This window comes from Triticum urartu, chromosome 2 (assembly GCF_003073215.2).
Source record: "Triticum urartu cultivar G1812 chromosome 2, Tu2.1, whole genome shotgun sequence".
Lineage (NCBI taxonomy): Eukaryota > Viridiplantae > Streptophyta > Magnoliopsida > Poales > Poaceae > Triticum > Triticum urartu.
In genome coordinates, this window is record NC_053023.1 from 703,287,060 (window position 1) to 703,294,566 (window position 7,507).

The window sequence follows — 7,507 nt, forward strand, 5'->3', positions numbered from 1 at the left end:
CCTAGCGGTGCTTCCAGGACGTAATTCTTCTGTGCAGAAATGAGAATAATCCTCAAGTTACAGACCCAGTCCTTGTAATTGCTACCATCATCTTTCAACTTTGTTTTCTCAAGGAATGCATTAAAATTCAACGGAACAATAGCACGGGCCATCTATCTACAACAACATAGACATGCAAAATACTATCAGGTACTAAGTTCATGATAAATTAAAGTTCAGTTAATCAAATTATTTAAAGAACTCCCACTTAGATAGACATCCCTCTAATCCTCTAAGTGATCACGCGATCCATATCAACTAAACCATGTCTGATCATCACGTGAGATGGAGTAGTTTCAATGGTGAACATCACTTTATTGATCATATCTACTATATGATTCACGCTCGACCTTTCGGTCTCAGTGTTCCGAGGCCATATCTGCATATGCTAGGCTCGTCAAGTTTAACCTGAGTATTCTGCGTGTGCAACTGTTTTGCACCCGTTGTATTTGAATGCAGAGCTTATCACACCCGATCATCACGTGGTGTCTCAGCACGAAGAACTTTCGCAATGGTGCATACTCAGGGAGAACACTTATACCTTGAAATTTAGTGAGAGATCATCTTATAATGCTACCGTCGATCTAAGCAAAATAAGATGCATAAAAGATAAAGATCACATGCTATAAGTGATATGATATGGCCATCATCATCTTGTGCTTGTGATCTCCATCTCCGAAGCACCATCATGATCACCATCGTCACCGGCGCGACACCTTGATCTCCATCGTAGCATCGTTGTCGTCTCGCCAACTATTGCTTCTACGACTATTGTTACCACTTAGTGATAAAGTAAAGCAATTATAGGGCGATTGCATTGCATACAATAAAGCGACAACCATATGGCTCCTGCCAGTTGCCGATAACTCGGTTACAAAACATGATCATCTCATACAATAAAATTTAGCATCATGCCTTGACCATATCAAATGACAACATGCCCTGCAAAAACAAGTTAGATGTCCTCTACTTTGTTGTTGCAAGTTTTTACGTGGCTGCTACGGGCTGAGCAAGAACCGTTCTTACCTACGCATCAAAACCACAACGATAATTCGTCAAGTTAGTGTTGTTTTAACCTTCTCAAGGACCAGGCGTATCCACACTCGGTTCAACTAAAGTTTGAGAAACTGACACCCGCCAGCCACCTATGTGCAAAGCACGTCGGTCGAACTAGTCTCGCGTAAGCGTACGCGTAATGTCGGTCTGGGCCGCTTCATCCAACAATACTGCCGAACCAAAGTATGACATGCTGGTAAGCAGTATGACTTATATCGCCCACAACTCACTTCTGTTCTACTCGTGCATATAACATCTACGCATAAAACCAGGCTCGGATGCCACTGTTGGGGAATGTAGTAATTTCAAAAAAAAATCATACGCACACACAGGATCATGGTGATGCATAGCAACAAGAGGGGAGATGTGTTGTCTACGTGCCCTCGTAGACCGGAAGCGGAAGCGTTAGCACAACGTGGTTGATGTAGTCCTACGTCTTCATGATCCGACCGATCCAAGTACCGAACGTACGACACCTCCGAGTTCAGCACGCGTTCAGCTCGATGACGTCCCGCGAACTCCGATCCAGCAGAGCTTCTCGGGAGAGTTCCGTCAGCACGATAGTGTGATGACGGTGATGATATTGCTACCGACGCAGGGCTTCGCCTAAGCACTGCTACAATATGATCGAGGTGGAATATGGTGGACGGGGGAACCGCACACGGCTAAGAGATCAAGAGATCAACTGTTCTGTCTAGAGGTGCCCCCTGCCCCCGTATATAAAGGACCAGGGGTAGGAGGCGGCCGGCCAGGGGAGGGCGCGCCAGGGAGGAGTCCTACTCCCACCGGGAGTAGGACTCCCTTCTTTTCCTAGTTGGAGGAGGGGAAAGGAAGGGAAGGAGAGAGAAGAAGGAAAGGGGGGCGTCGCCCCCCCTCCTTGTCCAATTCGGACTAGAGGGGAAGGGGGCGCGCGGCCTGCCCTAGCCGCCCCTCCTCTTCTCCAGTAAGGCCCATCCTGGCCCATTAAACTCCCCGGAGGGTTCCGGTAACCCCCGGTACTCCGGTATATGTCCGAAACTCCCCGAAACCATTTCGGTGTCCGAACATAGTCGTCCAATATATCGATCTTTATGTCTCGACCATTTCGAGACTCCTCATCATGTCCATGATCACATCCGGGACTCCGAACTACCTTCGGTACATCAAAACACAAAAACTCATAATACAATCGTCACCGAAACTTTAAGCGTGCGGACCCTACGGGTTCGAGAACTATGTAGACATGAACGAGACATGTCTCCGGTCAATAACCAATAGCGGAACCTAGATGCTCATATTGGCTCCTACATATTCTACGAAGATCTTTATCGGTCAAACCACATAACAACAGACGTTGTTCCCTTTGTCATCGGTATGTTACTTGCCCGAGATTCGATCGTCGGTATCTTAATACCTAGTTCAATCTCATTACCAGCAAGTCTCTTTACTCGTTCTGTAACACATCATCCGCAACTAACTCATTAGTTACAATGCTTGCAAGGCTTATAGTGATGTGCATTACCGAGTGGGCCCAGGGATACCTCTCCGACAATCGGAGTGACAAATCCTAATCTCGAAATACGCCAACCCAACAAGTACCTTTGGAGACACCTGTAGAGCACCATTATAATCACCCAGTTACATTGTGACGTTTGGTAACACACAAAGTGTTCCTCCGGTAAACGGGAGTTGCATAATCTCATAGTCATAGGAACATGTATAAGTCATGAAGAAAGCAATAGCAACATACTAAACGATCAAGTGCTAAGCTAACGGAATGGGTCAAGTCAATCACATCATTCTCCTAATGATGTGATCCCGTTAATCAAATGACAACTCATGTCTATGGCTAGGAAACATAACCATCTTTGATTAACGAGCTAGTCAAGTAGAGGCATACTAGTGACACTCTGTTTGTCTATGTATTCACACATGTATCATGTTTCCGGTTAATACAATTCTAGCATGAATAATAAACATTTATCATGATATAAGGAAATAAATAATAACTTTATTATTGCCTCTAGGGCATATTTCCTTCATGGCTCTCCCTCTCCGTATGCACCCAATCATCGCGCGCCCATTTGAGGGCCGCTTCGTCGTCGAGCGCCTCCTCCTTGACGGGCTCCGTCTTCACGACGGGGAGCCCTGGATCCGGCTTGATGGCGGCGAGCCCCGGCTCCGTCTTCAACTTGACGAAACACGGAGGAGCCGAGGACGTGGCACGCCGGCCGCCCTCGTTGATGACGATGCTGGCGCTGCGGGTGCGCCGGCCAAGCGGCGTCTCCGCGGCGGGCTCTGCCTTGACGCCGAAGATTGCCGGCGAGCCGGAAGAGTGGGAGGAGGAGGAAGAGTGGGAGGAGTAAGAGGCGGTGAACCTCCTGGGCACCGACGGCCCGGCGCTCTGGCGAGGGTCCGGCACGGCCACCGCGGCGGGGTACGCCAGCGGCGGGTTGTTGACGCCCTCGAGGTGTGCGATCACCTCGTGTAGGGTGCGGCCGGGGACCCCCCACTAGACGCGGCGGCTGTCGCTGTTCTTCGGGCCGCCGACCACCGTCGCCCCGTTCGTCAACGCCAGCCTATGCGCCTGCCGCCGCTGGAAATAGTCCGCTGCTACGTCTTGAGCTTGCGTTGGTTTTCCCCGAAGAGGAAGGGATGATACAGCAGAGTAGCGTAAGTATTTCCCGCAGTTTTTGAGAACCAAGGTATCAATCCAGTAGGAGGCCACGCTCAAGTCCTACCTGCACAAAACGATAGCTACTCGCAACCAACGAGATTAGGGGTTGTCAATCCGTTCACGGTCACTTACGAGAGTGAGATCTGATAGATATAATATTTTTGGTGTTTTTGGTATAAAGATGCAAAGTAAAAAGTAAAAGCAAAGCAAGATTAAAGTGATGGAGATTGATATGATGAGAATAGACCCGGGGGCCATAGGTTTCACTAGTGGCTTCTCTCAAGAGCATAAGTATTCTACGGTGGGTGAACAAATTACTGTTGAGAAATTGACAAAATTGAGCATAGTTATGAGAATATCTAGGCATGATCATGTATATAGGCATCACGTCCGTGACAAGTAGATCGAAACGATTCTGCATCTACTACTATTACTCCACTCATCGACCGCTATCCAGCATGCATCTAGAGTATTAAGTTAAAAACAGAGTAACGCCTTAAGCAAGATGACATGATGTAGAGAGATAAATTCATGCAATATGAAATAAACCCCATCTTGTTATCCTCGATGGCAACGATACAATACGTGCCTTGCTGCCCCTTCTGTCACTGGGTAAGGACACCGCAAGATCGAACCCAAAGCTAGGCACTTCTCCCGTGGCAAGAACTACCAATCTAGTTGGCCAAACCAAACGGATAATTCGAAGAGACTTGCAAAGATAACCAATCATACATAAAATAATTCAGAGAAGATTCAAATATTATTCATAGATAGACTTGATCATAAACCCACAAATCATCGGTCTCAACAAACACACCGCAAAAAGAAGATTACATCGAATAGATCTCCACAAGAGAGGGGGAGAACTTTGTATTGAGATTCAAAGAGAGAGAAGAAGCCATCTAGCTACTAACTATGGGCCTGAAGGTCTGAGGTGAACTACTCACACTTCATCGGAGAGGCTCGGATGATGTAGAAGCCCTCCGTGATGACGGCCCTCTTCCGGCGGTGCTCCGGAACAGGCCCCAAGATGGGATCTCGTGGATACAGAAAGTTGCGGCGGTGGAATTAGGTTTTTGGCTCATGTTCTGATTGTTTGGGGGTACGTGTGTATATATATAGGAGGAAGAAGTACGCCGAAGGAGCAACGAGGGGCCCACAAGGCAGGGGGCGCGCCCTAGGGGGGGCGCCCCCAACCTCGTGACCGCCTCTTTTGTTCCTTGGAGCAGGGTCCATGTCTCCTAGATCACGTTCGGTGTGAAAATCACGTTCCCGAAGGTTTTATTCCGTTTGGACTCCGTTTGATATTCTGTTTCTTCGAAACACTGAAATAGGCAAAAAAACAGCAATTCTGGGATGGGCCTCCGGTTAATAGGTTAGTCCCAAAAATAATATAAAAGTGGAAAATAAAGCCCAATATAGTCCAAAACAGTAGATAATATAGCATGGAGCAATCAAAAATTATAGATACGTTGGAGACGTATCAGGCATCCCCAAGCTTAATTCCTGCTCGTCCTTGAGTAGGTAAGTGATAAAAAGAGAATTTTTGATGCGGAGTGCTACTTGGCATAATTTCAATGCAAATCTTCTTAATTGTGGTATGAATATTCAGATTAGAAAGATTCAAGACAAAAGTTTATATTGACATAAAAAATAACAATACTTCAAGCATACTAATAAAGCAATTATGTCTTCTCAAAATAACATGGCCAAGGAAAGTTATCCCTACAAAATCATATAGTCTGGCTATGCTCCATCTTCACCACACAAAGTATTTAAATCATGCACAACCCCGATGACAAGCCAAGCAATTGTTTCATACTCTAACATTTTCAAAACTTTTTCAATCTTCACGCAATACATGAGCGTGAGCCATGGATATAGCACTATAGGTGGAATAGAATGGTGGTTGTGGAGAAGACAAAAAGGAGAAGATAGTCTCACATCAACTAGGCATATCAACGGGTTATGGAGATGCCCATCAATAGATATCAATGTGAGTGAGTAGGGATTGCCATGCAACAGATGCACTAGAGCTATAAGTATATCAAAGCTCAAAAAGAAACTAAGTGGGTGTGCATCCAACTTGCTTGCTCATGAAGACCTAGGGCAATTTGAGGAAGCCCATCATTGGAATATACAAGCCAAGTTCTATAATGAAAAATTCCCACTAGTATATGAAAGTGATAACATGAGAGACTCTCTACTATGAAGATCATGGTGCTACTTTTAAGCACAAGTGTGGTAAAAGGATAGTAACATTGTCCCTTCTCTCTTTTTCTCTCATTTTTTTATTTATATTTTTTTGTTTGGGCCTTTTCTCTTTTTTATGGCCTCTTTTTATTTGGGCTTCTTTGGCCTCTTTTATTTATTTTTATTTTATTTATTTTTCGTCTGGAGTCTCATCCCGACTTATGGGGGAATCATAGTCTCCATCATTCTTTCCTCACTGGGACAATGCTCTAATAATGATGATCATCACACTTTTATTTTTCTTACAACTCAATACTTAGAACAAAATATGACTCTATATGAATGCATCCGGCGGTGTACCGGGATATGCAATATGACAATGATGGAGTGTGTCATGATGAACTAGATGGTGGAAAGTTGCATGGCAATATATCTCGGAATGGCTATGGAAATGCCATAATAGGTAGGTATGGTGGCTGTTTTGAGGAAGGTATATGGTAGGTGTATGATACCGTCGAAAGGTGCGCGGTATTAGAGAGGCTAGCAAGGGTGGAAGGGTGAGAGTGCGTATAATCCATGGACTCAACATTAGTCATAAAGAACTCATATACTTATTGCAAAAATCTAGAAGTTATCAAAGCAAAGTATTACGCGCATGCTCCTAGGGGGATAGATTGGTAGGAAAAGACCATCACTCGTCCCCGACCGCCACTCATAAGGAAGACAATCAATAAATAAATCATGCTCCGACTTCATCACATAACGGTTCACGATACGTGCATGCTACGGGAATCACAAACTTTAACACAAGTATTCTTTAAATTCACAACTACTCAACTAGCATGACTTTAATATTATCACCTCCATATCTCAAAACAATTATCATGCTTCAATCTTTTCTTAGTATTCAACACACTCAAAAGAAAGTTTCACAAATCTTGAATACCAAGCATATTATTATTAAGCAAATTACCATGCTATTAAGAGACTCTCAAAATAATGTAAGTGAAGCATGAGAGATCAATAGTTTCTTTAAAACAAATCTACCACCGTGCTCTAAAAGATCTAAGTGAAGCACATAGAGCAAAATTATAAAACTCAAAAGATATAAGTGAAGCACATAGAGCAAAATTATCTAGCTCAAAATATATAAGTGAAGCACATAGAGCAAAACTACTTAGCTCAAAAGATATAAGTGAAGCACATAGAGTATTCTATCAAATTTTAATTCATGTATGGCTCTCTCGAAAGGTGTGTACAGCAAGGATGATTGTGGCATACTAAGACACAAATACACAAATAATACAATACGCTCCAAGCAAAACACATATCATGTTGGTGAATAAAAATATAGCTCCAAGTAAATTACCGATGGAAGTGGACGAAAGAGGGGATGCCTTCCGGGGCATCCCCAAGATTTGACTTTTTGGTGTCCTTGGATTATATTGGGGGTGCCATGGGCATCCCCAAGCTTAGACTCTTGCCACTCCTTGTTCCATGATCCATCAAAAGAATTCGCCCAGAACTTGAAAACTTCACAACACAAAACTCAAAATAGAAAAC